The following is a 24,461-nucleotide window of genomic DNA, read 5'->3' on the forward strand; positions in this document are numbered from 1 at the left end:
TGGCTAAAATAGCCTATTTTGTTTTTTGTGACTATTTTAGCCAAAAAAGCCTGACTTTTTTCTTCCCAAACGGAGCTTAAATTAGCTTGTTCCCAAACGGGGCCGGAATGTGGAAGACTTCGTTTGCAGCAATGCTAATATACCCAAAAAACATATTCATCAAAATGCTCAAAATATGAAATGTGTATTGTACGTGTAACTTATACCAAGTTGTTTTGGGAGGTAGGTCAAAAATTAACTTTTTGATTTTTTTTTTTTTTTTTGGCTTTTGTTGAAAAATAATGTAAAAAAGTAAAAAGGTGATATGATCTAAAAAAAAATTAAAAGTTAAAAAACTGCTTTTAACCTCTTTGCCAAAAAATACAAAGTTTAAATCTATACTATAAATTTAAATTTTCAACTTTTTTTGATAAAAAAATTTGAATGTACCTACAAAATTGAATACTCACGTCCTAATGGATGACATCAAAAGGAATTAATTAAGTAAAAATTTTAATCATATTTGCTTAATTAATTCCTCTATGTGGTAAACACGGAGCATGTACGTGGTACATTGGAAAAATAATAACAATTCCATAAAAAAGTAAGTAAAATCTATATAACAACGCTGGGTGGGCTTTGAATCTTCATATACACTTCGTGCAATGGGTAGGATTGTTTCTCCTGTAATCCTACGGCCCATTTTCTATATAATAAATTAGCATAATATACTTACTATGCATGTGTATAAATTGTAGGACAATCTTCACTGTATTAAAAAAGATTTAATTCTGTTGTGTACAAAACAACAACAAGAATAAAAGAAATAGAGAAAATGAGAGAATATGTTTGATTATAAAAATCAAACTCAAAATAAAAAATAAATAAATAAAACCACAGATTTTATTTTGTTACAAAAACAAAATTAAAATCTGATTAAATAAACAAATAAAAACAGAATTAAATTAAACAACTTACTTGGTTAATTTATGTGAATAATTTTTCTGATCAAGTCCAGTGTTTAACACTGTGTCCTTAAGACAGATTCGTCCTCTCCACGGTGCTTTCAGAATATGGACGTCTATCTCCCAGGATGAATTGATCTACCACAAACAATAGCAGTACTACAAATTGTTTGCCTTACGAACACACTAAGTGTTTACACTCTTTCTTTCGGAAATAAAATGCAGCAAGATGAAGAATATAATTTGCAGAGTATGGAGTACGAAAAATTGGAATTAAATCCAAATGGGAGGCTAGTCTATTTATAGATGTAAAGATGGCTTTTGGATTTGAATTGAACAGGTATGAAACCTGTTAGATTCAAATTTAAACAGATTTGAATCTGTTTATTCAAACAGATAGAAACGGGAAGGGCTCTGTTTGGATGAGCAATAAATCCAAAACAGTTTAATTCTGTTTGAAAACGGGAAGGGCTCTGTTTGGATGAGCAATAAATCCAAAACAGTTTAATTCTGTTTGAAAACGGGAAGGGCCCTGTTTGGATGAACAAAAAATTCAAACCAATTTAATTTGAATTATGGATTTTATTTTAATAAAAAATAAAATAAAATTCAAATGTTTTTGGCCCAAAAAGATTAGAAGCCACACCACACACCCGTGCCCAAGCCCAGGCCAGCCCGACCGGACGGCGCGTGTGTGTGGTGATTTTTGGGTCCAATGGGTCTAGCCCATTTTGCCCATAACCTCTCCCTCTAAAACACTTGGGTACCCCTTGGGGCACACCCCAAGTATCTCACCCTAAGCCTTATAAACCCTTTCAAAACTTCCCACCAAATCAATGTAGGACAAGCCAATTTACCACCTTAAGTAATTTCCACCAAAACTCCATTTCTATGGAGCACACTTTGGCTTCAATTTCCCATTCACTCGGTAATGGTTTTAAGCAACCAAATATACCACGTGAATCACAACGCGGCATAGAACGCGTTACCACTTTGACCCGAGTAAATCGACACTCGGGGCCCACCTAAAAAATAGACCAAACTTGAGGAAAAATTCTGGTTTTACCCAGAATTTTTTCCACCATTTCCAACATAAATAAATAATTAAAATTTTAAAATTAAAATTACATTATATATATATAATTTATATCATTATTTCTCAGGTTGTGACCAACATGGGTTAGTTTTAAAGTTTCAATATTGGATTAAAATACTAAAAGTCGCTTAGAAATTAAGTTCGAATCGATTTTTATGCCAATAATTCTTAGTTAAAGCCTAATCATTAGAGAATTATCTTGGTTCATATCTAATTCACATAAGCGACAATGCTACGCAACTCAAATTTTGTGGCTCAAAAGTGGCTCAAATGGCCAAAACGACGTCGTTTTGAGTACAGAACAACATAAAAATGGCCAAAACGACGTCGTTTTAGCCATTTGAGCCACTTTTGAGCCACAAAATTTGAGTTACAAGACATTTTCCTTCACATAAGTTACTTGGTACATTTATTTTTTTAATTTTTAATTGATAAATACATTCGAACATAAATAAGAAATATGTACATTTATATTAACATTTTTTTAACTTTAATTAAGAAAATATATATTTATTTTTAAAATATGTCTAATATATCTATTGTACCAATATCAAAGTATATATACATTTGAAAAATTATTTAAGACCAGTTTAAGCTAGTCCTTTTTTTCTTTCGGCAGTGATTCGTAGCTCGAATCTGTGGCTCGAAGAAAGGTGGAGAAGAGAAGGAGAAGAGAGGGAGGAGGAGGAGGAGGAGGAGGAGGAAGGAGGAGGACTGGAGGGGGCATATTCAGAGGGGGAGGAGGAGGCGGAGGCGGGGCGGAGGAGGAAGGAGGAGGAAGAGGAGGAGGAAGGAGGAAGGAGGAGGAGGAGGCTGCTGCGACGATCGGAGCTGGGCGACGGGCTGGGAGATCGGCGGCGATGGGCTGGGCGACGGCTGGGCGATCGGCGGCGACGGGCGACGGGCGACGGGCGACGGCGACCTTCTTCTCTTCCCTCTCCGTCTCTGTGTTCGAATGGAGGGGAAAGAAATAAAGAAGAAGAAGAAAAAGAAAAAAAAAAAAAAAAAAAAAAAAAAAAAAAAAAGACAGCCCAAAACGACGTCGTTTTGGGCTGTCGAGCCAAACTCGAGCCTGAAAAATCGAGCTACGAGGCATTTCCGTTTTTCTTTCTATATATTGAAACATGAACAAAAAGTGATGGCTTAGTTTAAAAAATATTTTATAACTATAAATTTAAATTGTATCATTTTTTGTATTTAATCTTTTTCTTAATAGAATTAGATTGTTTGATAATTATAATTTATAGCTAAAAATTTTATTTCTTATTTTCATTTAAATATTTTTAAATTATATATAATTAAACATTCATTTAATTTTTCTTTTAAATCTCAAATGAGATGTAACATAGACATGGTTAAAATTTATTTTTGACTTTTCATTTACAAATTTTTTAATTTAAAAAAATAGTGAAGCCAATAATTTAATACATATATATTTTATGCTACATTTTAAAATTTTAAAATAAAAAATAAATAGAAGACTTAAATATAAATTAAAAAATGATATAATTAAAAATACATGTATTTTTTAAGCACGGCATATGTATTTTTGGACATGGTATAAAAATATGCACTGCACATGTATGTTTTTTAATTTTTTTATACGTGCTATACAAAATTTTCTTTGTGATTAATAAATGTGTCATAAATATTTTGATGCTTAAATAATTCTTAGTTCTTTAAACATAACGTGTATTGTTTAGTTTTTAAAAATAAAATAAAAAATTCAATGTAAATATTTTTAAAATTAGAAATTATATGAGACTAAATTACATTTGGAATTTTCTTTTAAAGATTTTTTAAATTTCAAATTAGATATGGTTCAAATATATAGTGCTACATATGGCTAAATTTTTATTTTTTTTTCTATATTAAGATTTAAAATTTTGAAATCATGGATGTGGTTAGATAAACTAAAATTTCTATGCTATATGTATTTCTTAACACTTAAAATTTAAAAAAAAAATTAAAAATGTTTTAGATTAATGTTTTGAAGCTCATAGAATTTTTTGGACAAAAAATTCACTTTACTTAATATATAGTGTAGTTGTAGATATATACGGAATCATACCATAGCAAGTGTTTCATTTTAAAACCTAAATCATAAGGAAAAAACAAAGCAATTGTTTTGTTTTTAATTGAATTTTGAAATTTATTATATACTTTCTTTTTCAAAATCATGGACTAATTAGTCAATAGAAAAAAAAAATTATTGTTTAAAATTTTAGAAATCTAGAAAATTAAAATGTCACTTTACTATAAGATTGCATACTAAAATTTTTCCTAATCTTTTTGTTACATATAATCTTAAAAGATTTCTCCACTATAAATCTATCCATTATTCCATCAGACCTTCTAGTTGAAATTAGTCTCTCTATCACTTGTTCTATTTTTCTAAGAGCAATCATCCGTAGTTATCTTCCATAATTTCTCAATTCTTATCCCAAAAAATACTGCCTCATCAAAATTTGTCAAAATTTCTACCCAATATAACTATAAACTGTATTCTAAAATTTCTCCTAAATCTCTCTCACATAATTTTTTTAAAAGCTATCTCTCTAAATGTTAATTTTAAAAAACAGTGAATCTAATAAATAAATAACTCAAAAAATTACGAGTTCCGTAGCTCGAATTGAAAACCTCCGAATGGCCCGAATGTGTTGACGGACCCACCAATTCTTCTCTTCACACCATCAGTGGCATAAGCATAACCAGCAATGATAGAAACCACTAAAAGTGGTGTTCTAAAGTATCACTGATGTGTTGGCATCCACTTTTTTTATAAAAAAAAAAAAAGGCACAACAACACTGTGGGGCCCACTGCCACATCATTAGTGGTGGCTAGGGGTGAGCAACGGTTTATCTGAACCACTCAAACCGCTCAAACTGTCACGCCCCAAAATTTGAGACCGCAAGAGAAATATATAAAGTACAACTCAAACAAAATAGATAACCACAATACGTTAATATACACATACAAGCGAAGTTATAACATGGATAACTGATTTGAGTTCCACTAGAGGTTCACAAATATTGTCAAACCAAAAAGTAAAAGAAGAGAGAACACAAAAAAACAACTACTAGTCTAATTTTCAAGTGAACCATGGCTCTAAAACTTCATCTTGATTGTCTTCGGGATAACCTTCCCCATCATAAGTTGCTTTTTCACCTGGCATGACACGCCATGAGCTTGGAATGCCCAGTAAAAACACACACACCCCCATATCTTCTATCAATCAATCATACACAAAACAAATCAAGTAACATAACATACTTACATTAAGGTTTTATAAATCAGTAGTTAGACTAAGCATTTAGGACCCCCCAAAGTGATCCTTCCACCCAACCACAAGGATTGAACACCAGACTATTTAGAACTCTCCCTTTTGCTGCTTTGCAGACCTTACCACCTATGCCCACCTTCCGATTATTTACCTGTCAGTGGCATTGATGGACCTCAAAAGGGACGGCCAACAAGTGGGCTCGCTTACACCCAAATCGTGCCTCGGGCTCGCTTACACCCTGCACATACCATACCAAAGGGCTCGCTTACACCCTGTACATACCATACCAAAGGGCTCGCTTACACCCTGAAACCGCCGCATAGAGTCTGAATACATCCAGGTCAACCTAGGGGCACGCTTAAACTGCTTACGCAAGACTTAACTCATTTGGTATTAACCCCATCATAATTCATGTCATGCATATGTATAAAGTTGTTCTAAAACACTAAGATAAACGTCACCCATTGCCAACCCCTTATCATTTCCCGTTTATTAGATCTTTTGCTGGGTGATTTAGTCACATTCGGTAATTTGGTCAATTAAACGAGTATGGGAAAAACATACTAGAGGAAATATAGTCCATGATCATCATACATAAGTACAGAAGTATAGTTAAGCAAGAAATAACATTAAAAAGGCCTGAAACACTTAGAGACAAATCACATAGTAGAACACAATTTCCAGCACCGGTCGGTTCTGCAGGGCTAACAAGAACGCTTTGGTAAAAATACTTCTAGGTCAAATTAGGGGCTGAAATTGCACAGAAATAATAATTAACCTGTCTAGTTTCAATTCCAATTCACAGAATGTGCATAGCACCTCCAGAAATTCATCCACAAGCTCTATTCAAAAACCTGTCCAGATTTGTCACCCATTGGGAAAACTAGCGTTTCTCTCAATCTACCCGATGGTTTTCACTCAAATAAAATCTGTTGGAAAGAGGACTCAGATTTATAAATTTTGACAAAAGAACCAACACGAGATGATTTTTCTAGAATTTTATAAAATTACTAAAAGTGGACTGTTTTTCAGAGATTCAGGACCAGATTTTTCAACAAATTATCCAAGCCCTAAAAACACACAATTAGGGGCTAATAAAATTGTCACAAGCTCTAAACACACCAATTATCTTACAATAAATTCAGATTTGAGAAATAGACAGGTTTGATATTTCTTTTAAATATTAGAAATTGCAGCAGTGCATATTTTGAATAAAATTGTAAGACAATGTCACCAATTCACACCCACACATGCATACACACCAAAAACGCAATTTACCATTAATACATAACCCAAGGGAGCATCTGGACAATAGGATGAGATGGGTAAAGAAAAAAAATTTTGAGAAGACAAGGGAGAGGTGTATTTTTACCTTCAAGAAGTCTTCTTTTTTTTTTTTTTTCTTCTCACTTCTCTACTCCCCTTGACTTCCCTTGAGCAAACTCTCCCTTTCTCACCCTCTCCTTGAGCTGATGAAAAACGTGGGTGTGGATTGGGACCAACTCTCAATTTATATAATATAGGTAGCTTAATGGCTAAAGGACTAAATATCTAGATATTTATTTATTTATTTATTTATTTATTTTATTTACTTCTTTGTTGTTATCAATCCACTCTTCCACCAATAATATATATATATATATAAACTATGTATATATTCAAGTACACAATAATATTCCATTCAAATAAATAATTAATGAAAGAACAATAATAAAAAAAAATAGAAATAAGAATAAATGTGTGAATTAATTTAGAAATTATGAGGTAAATGAATAAAACCAAGTTTTAGGATAGTTCCAATCATAAAGTGGTGTTCTATGATTTCATTATGGTAACACACGGAGAAATTATTCTTTACTTGGGCCCTTACACAGATTTTTACAGAACTATGGTTAAAATGCTATTAACCTAAGGCTCAGGGTTTTCAAATGTAATAAAAAAAAATTAGGGTCTTTACACAAACAGCCCAACCCGCATATAAATGGACAGTTTCGCAAACATAATGCAGGCCGATGCGGTTTGAAATATGAAAAATTTGCGGGTTGCGGGCGGGTCGCGGTTTAAACCCGCAACCCGCAAAAATTGCCCTCACTTTAATTATTATTATTATTATTTTTTATATATACCAACTTTGTAACTTTTATAGGAGCACCATTATATTCTCTATGACACTAGGATCCTTATATTTAAGTATTTCTCAACTTTCTTAATGTTGTAGAGTTATCAAGTCCTAAACTTGGTTTCTTATATGATTTTCATTGGTGATTCATCCACTTTTTCCTAATAAAATTTTCCTTCTGGTGGTCGATGGAACATCTAGTTTGATTATTAATTACTGAACTGGCAATTTTAATTGAGTACAACCTTTAATGCATTGATATACATTTTTTTCGTGGCAAAAATGCTAGTGCAGGGTCTCTTTGTTTTTGGTACTTTCATTTAATGCATTGATATTCAAGTTTTATTTGTAAACTCATCAGAAAATTGTTATCACAAATATATAAAATGAATCTGATGCCTAAATTCGATGGGAAAAAAAAAACTCAAAAATTAATTTTTAAAGAAAAAAATGTAAACCGCAAACCGCCCGCAACCGCCCTCACATTTGCAAACCCTATCCGCACAAACTGCAAACCGCACTGCGGGCGGTTGCGGGTTGACTTTTTCCCAAACCGCATAGATGCGGGCGGGTCAAAACCAAACCGCAAACCGCACAAAACCGATCCACGAACATCCCTAGTGGTGGCACTAATTAGTGCTCTCACTCATTTTCCTAAGCATAACCATCCCAAAGCTCTCTCACACTTCCACTTTCCAACCTTTCCTTTTCTTTTTCTCTCCTCTCTCCTCTCTTCTCTGTTCCTCCACTTTCCTCTGTCTTTAATGGCTGCCCCATAACCTAACCCCTCTATCATTGTATGTGCGTGGGTCGGTGTTTTAGCCTTTTGGGTCTCTCTTTTTAGTCGATGAAGATTATCTACAGAGCTCTTCAAAAAAATTGCAGATTTTTTCTTCTGGATGTATGATGGTTTTGGGTATTTAAGGTTCTGCAATGGCTAAGATCCATTTTTAAAAATGTCTCTTATAAGTTGCAACTATGTTCAAACATCCAGATTTATCTAATTCCTGCCTAATCTCTCTGCACTTACCTACCCCCATTGCACTATGTTACACCACCCTGCTATCAGTAAGGATGGACAAATCTCGAGTCAGGTCAGGCTGAGTTTGCACTAGATAATAAGAGGATATCTATTATTTCAAATTCAACTTGATATCAAATCTAATTTAATCATTTTAAATCCAATCTTAAAAAAAAATTAAATACCAAGCTTGTCTACTTAACTTAAAAGATATGCGTCATTAAATTTTTTTTTTATTTTGAATTGATATTAAATTATTTAAATTCTTTTATTTATTGAATTTGGAACATCAACGAAATTCAATAGTAAAATAAAATTTGATTTTTGATAAATATTTTAATTTAAATCCTAACGAAGTATGTATTTTTTTTTTCTTATATATATATATATATATATATTTACTAACATTACATAAAATGTGACTATTGTTTTCATTAAGGGTGGGGTAATAAAATCTTTTCGCTTCTAATCTTATGAGATTGGATTAGAAATGTTTAATAATATGATTCAACATTTAAAATTAAATTGATTAATTAATAATTAATTAAGTCCATTTGATATTAAATTGATAACTACAATTAATATTATTTAAAAATTTAAGTGTCTCTTAAAATATAGGCTAAAATTTAAAAAAAAAATTAAGTCAAATACAACTTATTAATTCTGACTGAATTTATAAATATTAAACATAAATATCGATATACTCTATTAGAAACTCACTACCACCCCCACAACCACTACTATAACCATCATGCCACCGCCACCACTACCACCACGCCACCGCTACCGCCATCACTACCACTACCGCCACCATCATTATGTCACCACCATTACTATCACTATCACTACCACTATGTCACCGCTACCACTACCACCACCACCACCATAACCATCATGCCGCCACTGCCACCACCACCATCATCATGTCACCACCACTACTACCACTACCACTACCACTACCACCACCACCACCACCACCATGCCACCACTACCACTACCACCATGCCGCCACCACCACCACCATAATGTCGTCGCCACCACCACCACCACCACCACTACCATCACCTTCATCACCATTGTCATTATTGTCATGAATATCACCATCATTTTACTACTACAATCAATGCTACCACCGCCGCTACCGCCACTACTACCACTACCACCATCACAATATAAAAATTAAAATGTATAATTTAAAAATAATAAATTTCAAATTTTATCTTACACAAACCAAATTGCATATTTTTAAGGGTAAACTACCAATAGGTTCTAATAGTTGGACTTAATTCCCATCAAGTTCAATTGAAAATAAGTCTTGATAAAATTGTCACTAAAAATATTTTTCTTGTGACAATTTTTTATATATGTCGCTAAAAATTGACAATTAGTAACTTTTTTTGCCATGATTTTTGTAAATTGTCACTAAAACTTACAATTAGTGACTTTTTTTATGACAAATTTTTCCTATAGGACCTATTAGACAATAAGTCCACTTATTAGGACTTACATGTAAGTACCCCTATTTTTAATTTAGCACTTAAATTTTTATCAAACAACTTTTTAACTAAAAATATTCAACATTCAATTTTTAATATTTAATTTTCAGTTTTCAATTTTATCCAAGACTACCTTAATAAACTCAAGTTTTTAGTCCCAATCCTACCAGACTCTTAAGAGTCCTACAACATTATTCCAAAACAAACATGATTTATGTGAAGCTCGCTTGATTATTAGTTGAATCTTATCAATACCTTGCACTAAAACAAACATTATATTATACTACATTATATATGGGAAATTTTATGGTGCACACCCTTTTTAGGGTGTATATCATATGCAATTTTGGTTACGATATTTGAGTCAATAGTTATGACTTATTTATTGTGTTATTAGTAATGACATATTATGATATTAGTTACAACAAAATTTTGGTTCAAATTTTATAGAAATTATCTAATGCATGTATTTCAGCTGCGAGTACAGTTTGCATAACAGTAATAAATTCATAAAACCATTCCGTCAAAGGAATTATTTTCTGATATCTATCTAAATGATAATAAAATTTATTTTTATAAAAAAGTAATTGTTGGGATTTAAATTTTTTAATATACCATTCCCTAAAATTCTAATATTTAGGATGCTAAAATTCCTGATTAATTTGTTTTTGAATTTCACTTCCTAGTGTAAAATCCATAAAACTAAATTTGAAAATTCATTTCACTGGCTGTTGGGCTTTCCCTGCGCTCATGCTCAAGAGCAAGTGGCCGTTCTGATGGAGTAGCACTATAAACTCCATGCAGTATTTGATTTTATGAAAATCTAAGTCCTTGGGCAAAAGAGTCATTTTGAACAGAAGATACAAAGTTTATAGAGGTTTGAGGGAATTCTATCTCATACGGTAAATTTCTAGATATACTGGTAGTAGACATACTTATTCCTAATATTTGAGGGGTTGGTCTTCGCAAAGTAAGATATATATCATCATTCTTATTCTAAACAATTTCTTGAATTTCATGGTGAACTACAGGAACAGGGGGCACAGCTTGCTGAAGTTTCCAGCATTGAGGAAATTCAATTTGGTTCCATTGTATTTTTTTGGGTATAGAAACATTAGATGCATACATATTTGTTTCAAATAAAATTGTTTCTCCAAAAGCACTCTTTTTCCTAACATAAGGAGAGTGTGTGGTAAGAACTTTAAAATAAATTCTATAAATAAGAGATGTGGGTCAAGTTCCCGACTTAAAATTATATGGTCTAATGAATTTACTACGGAGGAGAGAAAAATCGTTGGTTACAAGCCCAATGAATTATTTCTTCTTGTGTAGCTTTTTTAGTATTATCTTTTAATTGTTTAATTTCAGAAATCCAATTAGCTACAGTAGGAATATGCTGCAGAGGTGGTAAAGTATTTAGTCTATCTATATGAAATTGTAATATTTCATTTAATTCATACAGAAGTTCAGCAGACATAAAACATAATACTTACAAAAGGTTTTCGAAGAAGTGTTCAAAACATGCTAAATCTTCCACACAAAACTTATATAGCATAAACTGAGAGAAATTTTACAAGAGTGAGTGCAAGAGAGAAAAAGAGTAGAAAACTGAAGATGTCTCAACAAGGGTGAGACCTTCCCTTTATATAGCCTTAACTTCAGCATATACAGATAGAATAGATAGATAGATTGATGGATAGTTGACCAAAAGTAGTTCCGATAATTGCGATAGTGGAGACAAAAGCTTTACTGATTAGCTTTTGCCTTACCTTTGCGGGCCTTATCTCTCTCCACTGTCTCAATAATGATATCAGTGAGGGAATCCCAAAAATCTCCAAGTGACTTGTCATTATCATCATCAGGGTCTTGGGATTCTCCAACTAGAATAGTAAATGCATTATTATCATCTTTCTCTAGATCCTTATCTTGACTAGCTACAGAAATCATTGAGACGTCATCTCTGACATTAGATTCCATAGATTGCAGGAATTGTTCTTTCATGTATGCCATACATTGAATCAACAGATCTTTATCAGATATCTTTGGATGTTTTTGTTTAATTTCCAATTGAATTTTAAGAAAATGATTAATAGCAGATGATTCAGGAAGAGAGGGCTTCAGAACTACGTCGTAACAAGCTTTGGTATTAAGCTTGATTTGTTCAATAATTTCAGATTGGGAGGAATCAAGAGTTTTCCACCATTTAAAAAAGAAAATTCGTTTAAGGCGAGGGATTTTATTCTAAAAATTACAAGATAATACTTACCGCCAAATCCAGGAGATACTGAAGTGAGTCATAAAAATGGCAAAGGACTTTGTTACAGAAAAGTTTTGATTATTAGGCATTGCTTGAAAAGCTTTGATCCAAGCATTAAAAGGAATTTGGTATGCTTTGGGTAAGATAGAAGAATCTGGTTCAAATTTGTCCCACCAGACATAAAACCAATTAGGAAGACCAGACTGATATGTTTAGAAACAAACTTTAATAAACTATGAATGACTTCGGCTAGGATTCATGTAGTAAAAAGCTGTAGTGAATGCTTGGACATAATCCCAATAATTATATTTCTGATCATGTATAGAAAGGGTAAGGGATTGATTGGATTGAGACCCCATTTCTCCGGCTTTATTATTCTTTTAATAACTGCCTTGCTATATTTGATGGCAGACTTCGGATTACCTTCTTCGGAATATGTATGAGTAAAGTCTACGGAGGCAGTATCTTTGAGCATTTGCTCATAAATATACTGATACTAATCAAAATGTAGTTGAAAATTCTAATTATGCAAATAACGATCCTTAATTTTCCAAGGATCAATCATCCATTTAATGTTAATATTTTCAAAATATAAAATTGTCTCTTCATGCGGACTTGTTTGATATGATTCAGACTCTTCGGTAAGAAGTGCATCTTTAGCAGATTTGGTAATAGAAGATGGGCCTTCCTGTGCGGAGAGATTTTTCTTATTTACGGTAATCTAGGGAAATTCTGTGAGATCTGGATACACATTACCGTGGGCAAAAGGAGTTAATCCTCTGCCCTGGCTTCGTCCTCTGTCTCTAGCCAGGCGACTTATTTGATCCCTGCAAGCATTTACGTGTTAAAAAATCAGGAAGACAATTATTAGTTCCTTTGATATATTCAATGTCAAAATTAAACATTGATAATTCACCTTGCCACTTGGTAAAAACTTGTTTATTAGAAAGATTTTCAACATCTTTTTTAAAAATTTGTTTGGCAGCACTACAGTCAACTCGGATAATAAAATGTTGATTTAGTAAATCATCTTGAAATTTTAAAATGCAATTAACAATGGAAAAACATTCTTTTTTAATTGTAGGATAATTTAAAGATGCCTTTTCCATGCACCAGAAGTAAATCTGACCAATTTTTCTTTTGAAGTCTTCGGATTGACTTGTTTTAATATTCCGCCATATCCTAAATCAGAAGCATCAGTTTTAACTATTTTCTTCCATTTAGGATTAGGAATAGATAAATAAGGCAATTGTTTAACTCTAAGCTTAATTTCTTACATAACTTGAGTATGCTCAGATGACCAAGGATCAAGATTCTTTCGGAGACGTTGATAAAGTATTGCAGCATCAGTGGCTAAATGCGAATAATAATCAACAATATAATTTAAACATCCAAGAAATCTTTGTAATTGAGTTTTATCTTTAATTTCATCTAGAAATTTATTTGCAAACTCAATACTTCGGTCAATAGGAATAATTGTGCCATTATGTATATTATGGCCAAGAAATCTAACTTTTGTTTGAAAAAGTTTCATCTTTGGAGCAGATACAACAAGACCATTTTTAATAATGACATTCTTAAAAATATTAAGATGTTTAATATGTTGTTCAATGGATGATGAATAAATAAGAACATCATCAATATAGCATATAATAAATGCAGAGTAAGGTATGAATATGTCAATATTCATAATATTCTGAAATTCTAAAGGAGCATTTTTTTAACCAAATGGCATAACATTCCATTCATAATGTCCAAATGGTACTGTAAAAGCAGTTTTATATTTATGCTGTTCAGCAATCTGTATCTACCACTATCCAGATTTAAGATCAAATTTAGAAAATATAACAGAATCCTGTAAACTGTCTAAAAGATCTTATTATTATTATTATTGTTATTATTAGGAATTGGATATCTAATCCATTTCAGAGCATCATTAAGAGGTTTATAATTAATAACAAGTCTAGGTGCACCTCTTTCAATTTCAACATTTTTATTAACATAAAAAGCAATACAACTCCATCGAGAATAACTTTTTCTGATTAATTTTTTATTCAGAAGAGTCGCTATTTTAGTTTTACATAATTCCATATATTCTTCTTTCATTTGTGCAGGTCTAGCCCTTGTTGGAATTTGTTTTTCATCAAAATCAAGCTCATAAGGAAGACCGACAATATATTTTTTTCCTATCCCAAAAAGCATTCAGGATGTCACTACAAATTTCTTATTCAAATTCTGAAGCAATAGTTTTTATTTTATTTTGTAGAGAAGATTGTTGAAGTCTTTGTTCAATACTAAGAATATATACTCTCTTTTTTTTTTTTGGTAAAAAAATTTAATTGTTTTTCTTTAAAAATGATTAAATCCTTTATTTGATCTTACTCTTTAGTATATGGTTCGGTTATAAATTCAAACACAATATGTTGATTACTGATAGTTGTATGAATGCCTTGAGAATCAATTTTTTCAATAGGCATAAAAAGGGTGTTCCTAGGATTAATGTCTGAGACATATTCCTAATAAGAACAAATGAAGTTGATAAACAAATTTCTTGATTGTAGATAAGTACTTATGATAATTTAAATTTAATAGTCATTCTGGTACCACTTGCACTAGTTAGAGATTGTGTGGTTTTTTCAAAATATTCAGAGAGAATAAGACCTTCTTGAATGCAATTCATATCAGCCCCACTATCAACAAGGGCTATAGCATCTTTAATAACAAATCTATTATTAATAACAAAATTAACTTTAATATACCATTTTTGATAGGTAATTTGATTTACTAACTGTGGACACCCCATTTTTGACCGTCCTTAAGACTTGGACGTCATCGTTTGAACACTCGATGATTACCCTTGTTTGTGTTCGTCTTGAGTTCTCGGAGGTTTCGGCTACGCGCTTTACCTCAAGACCTCTCGACTTGTTTGTTTTGTGTTTGGTTTTGCATCAAACACTTGTAGTTTTGCTTCTAAGGGTGGGAAGTAGCTTGTAGGCCATCCCCACACCTCACCGGCCATGGCTTAAGGCCACCGGCCTTGTTTCCTTGCCACTGGCCATTGATGATGGCCGGTCGGCACTATTGATGGTCGGTCGGCATTGTGTTTGGTCGGCCGACCACTGTTTTTGATCAATCGGCCACTTTTCCTGCCCGAGACCTTTTCTTGAGGGAGCTTGACCCTTTTGAACCTTTTTTTTAGCTTCTTGAGGAAGCTTGACCCTTTTTAGCTTCTCCAAGAAGCTTGATCTTTTTTTTTAGCTTCTCCAAGAAGCTTGAACCTTTTGAACCTTTTTAGCTTCTCCAAGAAGCTTGACCCCTTTTTTAGCTTCTCCAAGAAGCTTGATCCTTTTTTTAGCTTCTTGAAGAAGCTTGAACCTCTTGACCCCTTTGCTTAGCTTCTCCAAGAAGCTTGGTCCTTTTGCTCCAAGCTTCTAAGAAAAGCTTGGCCTTTTTGCTCAAAGCTTCTAAGAGAAGCTTTGCCCCCTTGGTTTCTCTATAAAAAGAGGGCCTCTCCTCCCCTTTAAAGGGTTAGAAAAATCTTATATATATCATATATATATCACTCCCTCTCTATATCTCCCTCTCTCTCTACATTTGTGTGGGTTAGAGGGTGCAAAAGGGTCTAGTTCTTGGCCATTTGAACTACACCTCCTAGCACAACACCTCCATCATCAACCTAAGGAGCTTGGAGGCCATTTTCAGAGGCTAAGGGATTGTTTTTTGGACCAAGAGGCTGTTGTCCCCTTTTGGCTACAAAGGTAACTCCTTCTACCTCTTTATTCCCCGTTTTTTTACACACTTTTAGCCTATCTTGCTTGCTGTTTTGAGCTTCATGTATAACATAAAAAAGTTTTTTTTTTGTGTTTAAGATACTTCATTAAGGTCACTTTTGTGTTTGGGATCGTTTACCCCCTCTTAGGCCTTGTTTGGCCCCATTTTGTGCTATTTTTGGTGAGCTTCGGGACCACCTTGTTTGGGCCTCCTCACCACTGAAATCTTGTGGGATTTCAGTGGTGAGGATGGTGGTTTAAGGTCCTAAGAAGGAGAGGGTCATCCCCTCTCCTTGTTGTCTTCAAAAAGTGCCATTTTAGCCTCATGTGTGAGCACTATTTTTAAGTTCATGTTGGCCATGTCTTAAGTGTTATTTGTGCTTATTTTGCCATGATATAGCACTGGTTTTACTTGGTTTAGACACACCATGCTTGCTATGCATACTTGTCTTGTAATGCCATGAATTGCCTTAACATGTGCTTAGCATTTAGACCACTATGCTTACTTGTTTTGGCTTAGCTTTGTGAAGCTTTTGTGCATGTTTTAGTGTGCTTGAGGTCTGTTTTTGGTCATTCGGGTCATCCATGCTTTGCTTTGTATAGCTACCATGTAATCCCCCTTAGCTTGCCTTGCGTTTTAGACCATTGTTGCATACTTAGCTTGTCTTGTTTACTTGGTTTTGCACCTTCTATAATATGATTTCAGAGCTTTCTATGCATGCCATGTATCCATGTTTATCCTCTTTTAAGTGTGCTTAAAAGTTGCTCTTTGGTGCCTAAGTGTTGGACTTTGTGTGCATGCATGCTTGTATGTGTTTTGGCCCTCATTTCCATGGCATTTGGCCACTGATTTGGGCCTATTTGAGAGCTGCCCATTTTGGTTTAAGACCATTCCTACATGTCGTTGCATGCTCATCCATCTTGCATGCTTGTTAGGTTGCATAACTTGCATGCTTGCATGTTTACATTGCTTGTTCACATGCTTATATTGCATGCTTAGCTTCCATGCCTAGGTTGCATAACATTAAGCATGCATCTCTTGCCTCTTGAATTGATTATGATGGAGGTTGGGGCCCATTGTTTGTTTTGTGCATTTCATTCCATATTGAAATTGCACACTTTGACTCTTTGGGCCATCACGCATTGAAATGCACGATTGGTGGTCCGAGAATCGAGCACCATACCCTTTTGAGTCACAAACATGACAAGGGATGTGGTGGTGCACACATTTGCTTGACATGCATTGCCATGCTATGTTTTGCCCTCTGCTGCTATCAAAACAGGTTCTGCAGGAAGCTTTGGCCGGCTGGCCATCTATACTGCCGACTGGCCATCCATTGTTGGCCAATGGCTTTACAGATGGTCGATGACCATCCGGACACGGCCGGTGGTGTTCTATCTCAACTGGTGGTGTTCCACAGTGTCCATAGAGTGCTCCCTGGGACTTGTGCAATTTTCAGAGGAGCAGAGCAGGGAAAACAGAGGCAAACTTGTGCATGGCGTTGGATTTCCGAGCAAACCCGAACACGCATTGCATTGGGCCCTCTTCCCGAGGCTGTTTACTGCTTTCTTAGATTAGTTAATTTGCTTAACTATCTTAACTAGTTAACGGACTGTAATAATTAGTTAGCTCGTAGTTAATTAATTATATTATTCTTTTGGTCCCTCCGAGCGAGGGCGAATTTGTAATAAGTGTGGGTGCGTGTGTGCATGTCTTCCAATCCCCACTTCTTTCTCCCTTTTACTTACCTGCTTTCGATGGTTAGTATTAGGGCATATTTAATTTAGCATACCTTATGCTATGCATGAGCGCATCCATACATTTGTCTTGCATGTATCGGGCTCGGCGCATCATACTAACTGCATTGTACTTCAATTCCAAGTTGAATACGTGTTAGTTGTATCATCATCATATGCCATCTTAGAATAGCCGAGCCTGTCTAGATTGCATCTTTTCATGTGTTGCACTAGCCATTTTTAACATGAACTAGGATCATGCATGTGATTACTAACTAGTTTCTGTTTTGGCTTGGAGTACTCTGTAAGTTCTATGCTTTAGCATCCTTGCATGCGTGTGAGTGTTGCCATGACAACATGATTACCATGAGGCTAGCTGCTTATGTGATATAACTGCTTGAATTCTTGTGGATGGAGGTTGAATTACCTAAATTGGAATAATGCATTAAAACTGTGAGTTTTAAGCCCACTAGATAGTGGCAAAACCATCTTTTCTAAAAGCCCACTCGAGGGTGGCAAAACCTGCATTTTAGCCTACTTGCGAGTAGCAAACCATCTTCAAAATAAGCATGAAATGTTTTGTTCCAATTTAGGCGATTTGGTCTATACTTGTTTGCTGTGCGCATAACATAGTAATTCTAGGCTAATAACCGGAATAAGAACACATAATATTTTCAAAAACGGCTATCACGGTTAGTAGAGGCCGATCTTCGGATCGGGCGAGAAGGGGTGCTCATAGCTGACCTTCCCCAATCGTACCCAAGCTCCCGAGCCGAGGCAACTTTGGTGATGACAGACACGTAGCCTTTGGTACCGAGTCAGGGTTTCCTAAATTCCCCCATAAAAAATATTTAGGTGACGACTCTGTATCTGGCAAAGCAATCCATGTTTGGCACTTCTTTTCTAAAAATCTGTTTTTCTCAAAACGATTTGCCGGATTTGGATTTTTTTGTTCAGATTAAGAACCGTGACAATTTGAGAGTCCTGAACTGTAGTGAACCCAAAACGAACAGAACGGGACTCGTCCTCCCAGGGCGTTCGGGGACGTCTACACTAACATTAAATATTTATTTTCAGATGCGGATTCTTCGGATACATCATTTTATCCTTATTTTTTTGGTCAGTTAATGTAGAAATTTGTTGTTTTAATTGGGTCATGTCCTGCTTGTTTTTTTGCTGATGAAGTTTCAATTCTTTAATTTCTACTTTAAGTAAATTTACTTCTCTTCGGATATCATTAAGATTAGCAGGGGTTTAAAATTTAGAAATAGTGTTTTCCATTCATTGAACTACTTCTTTAAGACTGTAATAATTAGGTTGCATGTTTTCTTCAGAGGATTCTTGAGATTTTTTATAACAAATTTCAAGCATTTTAAGTTTTAAATCAGGATCTTTAATTTGATCTATAAGTTTCAAAACATCTTTTTGTTCATCAGTAAGAACCTTAATACTGGGTCCTGTAGATGAATTATTAATTTCAACAATAGCTTTCTAATAATTAGATTCAATATTTTTGCAACAACCCTTGCTACACCCTACTTCTCGTTCAGATTAGCCAGGCTCTTCAGAAGAAGTCTCTTTATCATAATATAATTCTGCAATTTCATCACTATCTAGAGCAGAATTGTCTTCGAAGTCAGATGAATTAATCATAAGTTTATAAAGTTGAGCTTTTAATCCTTCATCAATTTTTAATGCTTTGATTTTTTGTTTAGTTCTGCATTTATTGGCATAATGTCCTATTTTGCCACATTTATAACATTTTGCTGATAAGTTATCCTTTTTCTGAAAAGGTATTGTAGTTTTCGTGATTGTTTTTCCCTTATTCTGATTAGAGGATTTTTTCATAGGAAAATATTTCTTTTTCTTTTTATAAGTAGATTTATAATCGTTTACTATTTTTCTAGATTTCTTATGCTTCTTCAGATAGGAAATATTTACACCATAAGCAAACTGATCACAAAAGTGTCCTAATTCTTTTTTACTAGTAAGATTTTCTCTTTTCATTTGATATTGTAATTTCAGATCATTACAGAGAGATAATCCTTCTTCAATGATAATAGCGATTAATTGACCATAAGTATAATTATTATAAAGAATATTCATACCACGATTTTGGTCTCTAAGCTTTTTACGGATTTTTTCAAAAAAAAGTGTAGGTAAACCATCAATGAATTTAGCTTTCCAATATTCACTATTAGAATTAGTTGGTTGCGTTACTTTCATAAGGAAAACATTCTTATACCAACGAAAATGTGTGAAAGAAGGACAACGAAGATTCTGAAGAAAGGTGCAACCTCTATTAGATATACCAACACCTGGTTCTATAAAATGAATAAGAATGGTTTGAGAAAGGGTATAAACCGCATCCTCAACCTACTGAAGGGTATTAGTCAAAGGATTAGTTTCCTGCTTAACATATTGCAAAATATCTATCTGTTAAGTAGAAGTGAGTACATTGTCCCGCCACCCTTTGAGAATACCAGTAATACCAGTAAAACTAGTAGTAATAAAACGAGCAATTTGGCTATCAGTATTGCCATTCTGACGACAAACGGAACTATACATGAGCATTTCATGAACAATTTTAAAAATTTGATGTTCAGATTTACCATCAATATTCCAAGAATATATACTTTTACCATGATAAGATTTTTGCTCATGAAAAAATCTTCTTCATAAAGAATATCCTGCGGAGTAGGTCGAGGGTAATAATAACGATCTGGAGCAAGTTTATTAGTAAAAGACGTTTTTTTAATCAAATCCTGAGGCTGGAAATTGTTTTGAATTTGAAGGATTTGATTAAGATCCAAATTATCTGGATTAGAATCTAAAACATTAATGGAAGAGGATCCCTTAATATTCAGATCTTTCATTTTAGAAAGTAAAGAATTACCAAATTCTTCATTTTTAGCAGTGGAAGATAATTTAAAATTAGAAATTGCTAGGGGTGGTTTGAGATTAACATGTTGAATTGGAGGAGAATGAATAGTTCTGGGAATATCATTTTTAATTAACAGATTTCCATAGATTCTTCAATACGGGTTAATTGAATTCCAATTGTTTGAAAATGAAGATTGGAATAATTATTCTGTTTAATAAGAACATTTATATCACTAGCTTTTGCATATTGTCCTAGTTTTTGTTCATTAGTAGTAGGACGAACATAAGCAGAGATAGACAAAGGTTCTGATGTACTAGCATTATTAGTAATTAATTCAATAGATTCAGTGAGAGGATGTAAAGAAGTAAACGTTCTACCTTCAATAGTAGTTCAAGTTTTATAGAAATTATCTAATATATATATTTCAATTGCGGGTAAAGTTTGCATAACAGTAATAAATTCATAAAACCATTCGGTAAAAGGAATTATTTTCTGATATCTATTTAAATGATAACAAAATTGATTTTTATAAAAAAGTAATTGTTTGGATTTAAATTTTTTACAATACCATTCCCTAAAATTCTGATATTTGGTATCAGAGTCATGTTTATTAATATTTATATAAATGGTATAATAGTGATAAATTAAGCATATATGGTCACAATATAACCATATGAGTGATGAGGTTACTGAAGCTGCATCAAGTATTGCAAAAATTTTACCCGTATCAACCGCAGGATCGTCAGGATTAGTGAATAATGCTGAATTAATAGAATTTGAAGAAATTCAAGAAAAATTAGATAAATGGACTATACCGAAGGTAGCCCCAAAACAAATTTATAAAATTGGAACTTTTGATTTTAAATCAAAAACAATAATTAAAACTATAGAATCAAACATCCATATTGAGCATGATGATGAAAGCCATAATTTATTTAAAGTTGCAAATTTACTTCCTTATTATAGGAAATATGTTTATATTCATATTGGTCTTGTTAAAATAGCCCTCAAACCTATGACTATATTGGGCAAAAATATTTGTTTGACTCTCAGTTTGAGAGATGATAGATGTTTGGACTGGTAAGACTCCCTGATGGGAATTGTAGAGACTAGTTTGTCTTAAGAACCAATTTATTTTGATGTTTATCCTCATTTAACTATAGCCTTAAAAGATGCAAATATACTTGATGTGTTAAATGTCAGAATTCTTACTAAAGCTTATAATTTTAAGTCGGGAACTCGACCCATATCTCTTATTTATAGAATTTATTTTAAGGTTCTTACCACACACTCTCCTTAGGTTAGGAAAAAGAATACTTCTGGAGAAACAGTTTTAATTGAAACAAATATATATGCATCTAATGTTTCTATTCCCAGAAAAATACAATGGAACCAAATTGAATTTCCTAAACGTTGAAAATTTTAGCAAGTTGTACCTCATATTCCCGTAGTTCACCATGAAATTCAAGAAGTTGTTCAGAATAAGGATGGTGATGTTTTTAATTGGGGTTATTTTGTGACGTAATCGGTGGGACATCTCTCTTTGCAGAGTACAAAGAATTATTCCTCTGTTTCTGCTTCTGCAAGTATTTCTCGCCAGAGATCGTCTCTGTTCTTCGAGGGACTTTTCCCCTTCAATGAAAATTCTCCCCATTCTACGAAGTCGCCCCCTTTCTACATATACTGTCGACTTGCTGTTGAAGAATGAAGTTTTTCTATATTTGGATGATAGATCCTTCCGTTGGTTCCAGTGAGATCAAAAAATCTCGGGTTGAAGGTTTGGATATTCTTCGTGCATTGAACCGTGGCATGAAAATGAAGGTTTCCATCTTCGTGGAGCTCCCTTGTGACAAGTATGTAGTATGGCTGACAGGCTAGTTGGAGAAGGGATTGGAGGAGATCTAAGAGTTGTTCTTTTGGGCATGGGCATTGTGGGTATATGAAGAAAACATTTTTGGCACTGAAATGGAAAAAGGCTTGGCGAGGCATTTTGTAGAGGTAAACAGTGAACTCACACCAGCCGTATAAGGCCTCCCTATTAGTTAAAAAACCCAGTGTGAATGGTGTGAGTGGTGTGACTGGGGGGCGGGGCGCTGTATTAATATTACCAGCGCCCCCCTCCCCCCGCGCTGATTTGGGCCATCCATTACTGTACTTGTGGACACGTGTATGAATGGGTGTAAAAGGAAGTCCCACCCGGGCCCAGGTGTGAGTGGTATGAGTACTTTTGATTCCTTTACCGAATAGTGCGATACACATGTCGCGTTTCTGGTGGTTTGCGTGGTTGTAAAGTAAAGATTTTTGCACAATGATAGACATAAGCAAAGGCGGGAAATTGATTATGCTTTTGAATTATTTTGAATGAGGCTTTTTCATCCTTTTTATTTGTAATGTTCAAGTGAATAGAGGTAGACGATATAAGAACTGGTGTTGTTGAAGGTGTTTCAGCAAGTGATTTCAGTTGTATTGAACTTGCTTTGTCTAATTTATTTTCTCAGTTATGGTTGAGATACAAACAAAAGAATATTAAGGTTGATAAAATATTGATAAAATATTCCCCTTTTTGCGCATCCAATGCTAGTGTCAGAGTAAATATGTACGATAGGAGGTTAGATAGTAACGACAGTTTGCAGGCGTACTTTATTTTCCCTGTGGATTGCCAATGCAAATTAGTTTATTATGGGAATGGTTATTGTTCAATTAACAACAAACAGGTACGGGGGGTTTAAATTATTTTCCCTGTACTTGTGGACACGTGTATGGATGGGGTTAAAAGGAAGTCACACCCAAGCCCAGGTGTGAGTACTTTTGATTCCTTTGTCGGATAGTGCGATACACGTGTCGCATTTCTGGTAGTTTGCGTGGTTGTAAAGTAAAGATTTTTGCAAAATGATAGACATAAAGTAAAGGTGGGAAAATGATTATGCTTTTGAATTTTTTTGAAAAATGATAAAGCAAAGACGAAGATGCCCTATTCAAAATAATTCAAAAGCATAATCATTTTCCCACCTTTGCTTTATGTCTATCATTCTACAAGAATTTTTACTTTACAACCACGTAAACCACCAGAAACGCGACACGTGTATCGCACTATCCGGCAAAGGAATCAGAAGTACTCACACCACTCACACCTGGGCCCGGGTGTGACTTTTTTTTAACCCCATCCATACACGTGTCCACAAGTACAGCAATGGATGCCCCAGATCAGCGCAGAGGGAGGGGGGCGCTGGTAATATTAATACAATGCCCCCTCAATCACACCACTCACACCATTCACACCAGGTTTTTTAACTAATAGGGAGACTTTGTACGGCTAATATGAGTTCACTATTTACCTATTCAAAAGTTGTTTGGTTATACTTAATGTGATTTATAACTCAATTATTTTTTAGTTATGACTCTTATAGTATTTAGTTATATTATTTATGATAATCAAATTTCTATATGTGTATCTTATTTTCCGAAGACCAACCTCTCAACTATTAGGAAGAAGTATGTCTACTACCAACATATCTAGAAATTACCGTATCAGATAGAATCCCTTCAAACCTCTAGAAACTCTGTATCTTCTGTTCGAAATGACTCTTTTGTCCAAGGACTTAGATTTTCAAAACATCAAATACAACATGGAGTTTATACTGCTACTCTAACAAAACGACCACCTGCTCCTGAGCATGAGTGTAGGGAAAGCCCACCAGCCAGTGAAATGAAATTTTAAATTATAATATTAGTTACAACAAAATTTTGGTTATGATTCAAAAGTTGTTTGGTTATACTTAATGTGATTTATAACTCAATTATTTTTTAGTTATGGCTCTCATAGTATTTAGTCATATCATTTATGATAATCAAA

Source organism: Camellia sinensis, chromosome 1 (assembly GCF_055761805.1).
Source record: "Camellia sinensis isolate YWXY chromosome 1, ASM5576180v1, whole genome shotgun sequence".
In the NCBI taxonomy this organism is placed as follows: Eukaryota; Viridiplantae; Streptophyta; class Magnoliopsida; order Ericales; family Theaceae; genus Camellia; species Camellia sinensis.